Here is a 4,902-nt window from a genome sequence, read left to right on the forward strand (position 1 = left end):
CATCATCCTGCAAAGATTTTGTGTGACCTGGTTTTGGATGGGATAGAGATAATTTTCTTCATAGTGGCTGGTGTGGAGCTGTGTTTTGGATTTTGGGTGAGAATAACATTGATAACACACCAATAAACATACTAGTTGTTGCAGAACAGTGCTTACACTGAGACAAAGACTTTTCTGCTTCTCACACTGTCCTGCCAGTGAGGAGACTGAGAGTTCACAAAAAGTTGCACGGGGGCAGAACCAGGACAGCCAATCCAAACTGGCCAAAGAAATGTCCCATACTACATGGCATCATGCTGAACAATAGAACTAGGCTGGGGGGCGTAACACTGCTTGAGGACCGGCTGGGCATCAGTTAGTGGGTGGTGAGTAATTGCAATGTGTATTACTTGTTTTTCATACTATTATTATTGTTATTTTAACTTCCTTCTCTGTCCTATTAAACTATTTTTATTTTAACCCATGAGTTTTATCTTTTTACAAATCTCTCCTCCATCCCACTGTGGGGGAGTGTGTGAACAGCTGTGTGGTGCTGAGCTGCTTGCTGGGTTAAACCAACAATTTGTTAGGCTCCACTTCTTCCTCTAGCAGTCCTATTTTACTATTTAAAAGTAAGGTATAAATTTAAAAGCAAGTTATGTAATTTCTTTTCCACTGATATGTTTTATCATTTCTTAGTGCAGGAGCCAAGACAAACTCTGAAGATATAAAGACAGGGAGGAAAACAGTGCAAATTCATAACAGTGTAAGTAAAATGTGTGTTTGAATGGTACTGAGAGTTCACATAAAAGTTTAAGGCTTGATGCAGAATATGCTTCTCAGAAGTCACAGGGTGAGCACCAGAAAACATTGCAGTACATGCTGATAATTTTCACCCATTTAGCAAAATCTGTAACTAGATAGTGACTAATAATATATGTAAAAACCATCTAGGTGTTTTAGCTTGTCCTTTGTATTTATACTGAGCTCAACCTCTGCAGTTTTTCTGCATCTTAAAAATATTGGGAAGTGCAGTACTGGGGAAGTAAACAGGATTTGATTCAAACCTGTGTAGCCAAGTACAGAAGATAACTGAGGCTAGCACAAGAACCATGAAAATCTGAAGACAAGCAAAACAGGTAAATCCTAATAAAAAGACAACAGCAAGAGTCCATGCCAGAAAGTGGAAGAATTCCTGAAAGAGGGGATGAGGAAAATAATAGATTGGTCTCCCTGAAGATCCAGAGGCTTAAAAAACAGACCATCGCTTTCATCTGTCATCTGAGATTATGAAGGAGGACTCAAAATGTTACAAGTTTTGAGCTGGTATCAGCTTGCAAATGTGTGCAGCTGCTGGTGTAGCAGGAGCCACAAAGGAAAAAGCAGTGGTTTGGGGGATGAATATACCTCAAAAGTGTGAAGGGATGTGGGCAGGAGTTCAGTGATGTGATGGAGAAGGAGGTACAGGCTTGGAGTGCAAAGGTTTGGTCTGAAACAGCTTGGAAAGGAAAATGTGAATCTGGGGCTTTCTCTAGAGTAGAAAAGGAGCCTGAGCTACCCAAAAGCTACACCACGTTACTGAGTGTAGAAACTGATAGAAATATCATAATCTAGGTGAGAGGTCAGAAGTTCCATGAGATACAAAATAAAACCTCACATCATGACTGTTTTTCACTTCTGAACTAAATAATGATCATTCAAATGAGAGAAGAAAACACATAGTAAGTAGAGAACTCTGTTAGAAATGCCAAATTGTAAGAACAGAGGATTCTCAGCTTTGCAGATGGCAACTGTAACTGCTCAGACTGAAACATGAATCCAAAGCTGAAGAGAGCTGGATTATTAAAAATATATTTAGGAAGCTCAGAAATTTTTACCCCCATTCCAATTAAGAGTTAGTCCTGTAATACTGTCAAATTGAAGGACTGTTGTTACACTGACTGAAATGAAAGAGGCAATTTATTGCCCCAAACTGAGGAGCACTAATGAACCTATGCAATAAAAAAAATAATATTTTCAATCATTTTTTAATACTTTTCATACTTTCAAATTCTACTTGAAGTACTTAAATCTGGTGAAAGCCTGAAATTCTATTCAGAGATGCTATGAAAACTCATATTTCGATAAATGTTTTTGTATTGAATGAAAAAAGACAAAATGTTAAATTGTATTTAAGCACTAGTAGTTAGAAAAAAAAAAACCTTTAATGATCATTCAAATTATTAATTAGAACACATGGGTAATCATTAAGTGAATGTGTGACTAAAATATCTACAATAGAAAATATTCATTTTATTTATCAGGCCATTAAGCATGGCTTAGTCATTGTAGAATACTCACATCTATTTAACCTATGTGATAATAGCCAGAAGTAGTTATACACAATCGCTACATCCATATATAAAGTTCATTTACATTTTCAGTTTCAGTTATTTTAGCCATTGGATATAATTGCAACTTGGAAACTTCTGTTCAAGCTGGTCATGGACAGAGGTCAAAAATTCATGACTGAAAAATATCACCACATAAGGTATAATTATCAGATCCTTCCTGTTTTGCTAAATCTTTGAGATACTGTAGTACTAAAGCCATAATAGTTTACACTATAAAATAAGATGTCTCTCTTGTGCTTGAACACAGAATGGTTTGGCACTGTAAAGAACTGCTATACCATAGCTTGAATCCTGAATGTTTCCATGTTGCTTACATTGTTATGTTTACTGTAATACGTAGTGCAAATAGAAAAATTGAGGCAAGAGCACTGATTCCATTTACACCAAGGACTTAGACTTTAAGAAATATCTACTTATTTTAAGAATTTGTTGCTATCAAGATCATTCAATATTTGAATGTGAGAATTTCAAGAGGTCTAATACCTTTCTCTTTTTGTAGTTTGTGAAAAATGAATGCAAAGTATTGGATAATGGGATAACTTCACCTTTTCATTACCAAGCTGAAGGCAGAAGTGAAACAGAAACTAGACCTTGCTACCACAGAGTGCTCTGTCATCACCTACCAGCCACACTAACTTGGAATATCCTTAAAAAAGCTGGAAATGCTACAGAGAAGTGTGTTGGAATTAAATCCTGGCAGAACTGGGGATAACAGAATAAAATATATAGGAAGAGACCTTTATGTTTTTTTTTCTTGTGGCTAGGGCAACAAGGATCTATGAGAAGTGCATATTGGGATATTTCACTAAGATAGTCATAATAACTTAAAATTTACTGCAGAGACAGAGACATGGAGGATATTTTGAAGCAAAATCTTGAAGTGTCAAAGCTTCGTCCCACTGGAATGAAAGCTGACACAGAAGCAAGATCTGTGAATATATATACAGTGGAAGACTCTATTGAAAGTTTTAATACCATTTGAGGATCAGAACTATCCTTCAGCATAATTGAGTTACTTCATTTGTGTGGTGGGTTGACCCTGACTGATAGATAACCTTCACCCAGCTGCTTACTCTCTTACAACAGCTGTGGGGTGGGGAAGAGAATCAGAAGGGCAAATGGGAAAAACCTCATGGATCAAGGATCAAGATAAAGACAGTTTAGTGAGTGAAGTAAGTAGCATGTTCAAGCAGAAGGAAATAGGGCATTCATTCACAACTTCCCACTGACAGGCAGATGTCCAGCCATTTCTCAACACACAACCATAGTTTGGGAAAACAAACATCATAACCACAAATGTTTCCCCTTTTTTCTCCTTTTCCTGAGGTCAGAAATGCCTTTCTAATATACTAAGAGATCTGAAACAAAGTTAAATACGCAGATTTCTTAAATTTTTTTATACTTGGCTTAGCATGTCACCATGCCACAGAGACAGAGAATATACTAGCTCTATCAGGGATTATTATGATCGATTTATGGAAAAAAAAAAAGTGGAATCCCTTAATTGCTAAGGGCAGGGCTAGCATGCTGTGTAGAAGTGATAAAGCTGTTGTCAACTCTGAAAGACTCTGATAATTGTAATGTGGAAAGGAAGACTATAATATGTCGTCAGCTGTATAAGGAAGGAATGTTTTTGAGTTATGTCTAGTTTCCCAAAATAATCTTCTTGCTTGATTTCTTTCTTGAGAAGATAATTTAACTTCGTATGTTCTTTCACTTCATGTTTTACCTCCTTGTTAAATATGCCAGGAAAAAGCAAAGATTTTATAAGAAATTTATGTAGTTACAATGAATTCACTTAAAAAAGCCTATAGTTTTGTATTAAAGGCTTATAAAGATTTAAATAGAAAAAAAAAAGGAAAAAAAAGAAAAAGAAAGATTGTTTTCTAATGCAACCTTCCTGGAATTTTTGAACTAAAGAATTTTCATTCTTCTTGTAAATGCTTGGCAATATTGATAATAGAACAACACATGTCAGTGAACCTTGAAGAGTTAATAGGACTCTGCAAGGTTGTCACTAACTATGAGAAACTTAGACAGATGTCTAAGAGAGAGTTGTGTGGGTTGGAGACTAAAGAGAGCTCAACTGACATTCTGAGATAGAGTCCACCAGATTACTCAAGCCTTTCTTTTCTTTTCCTCTATGTTTTTCTGTCTTTACTCCTAAACTAATTCCAGTTTGACTAAAACCCATTTTGATTTTAACTGTGCAGAATATAGTTATACTCTTTGACTCAATCTCTTTTCTCAAACTGAAGAAAAACATCTTCCCATCACAGTAAGAAAAGTTTTGAACATATTTCACAACTTTAATACTGCATCACCACCAATATAATGTATTATATTACTGTGCAATAGCAAGCATCACAGAGTATATGAAACTGTGATTTTTTTTTTTAATTTTATAGGCAGACATACAGCAACACATTTTCACCACTTGGATATTTTTTTGTTTGCCCTCTACTGAAATAATTTTTTGATCACTGTCAGAGGTGAAAAAAAAATGCTTAAAATGCGAATATCAACAGGA

General features: G+C 35.6%; 1 long non-coding RNA gene across 1 annotated transcript; it reads left to right on the forward strand.

Annotated features, from left to right (window-relative positions):
• Nucleotides 208–3,222, forward strand: LOC110393441. Its single transcript, XR_002435015.1, has 3 exons — nt 208–365; nt 679–745; nt 2,872–3,222. It is a non-coding gene; the product is annotated as an uncharacterized LOC110393441 (long non-coding RNA).

This window comes from Numida meleagris, chromosome 1 (genome assembly GCF_002078875.1).
Source record: "Numida meleagris isolate 19003 breed g44 Domestic line chromosome 1, NumMel1.0, whole genome shotgun sequence".
Classification (NCBI taxonomy): Eukaryota; Metazoa; Chordata; class Aves; order Galliformes; family Numididae; genus Numida; species Numida meleagris.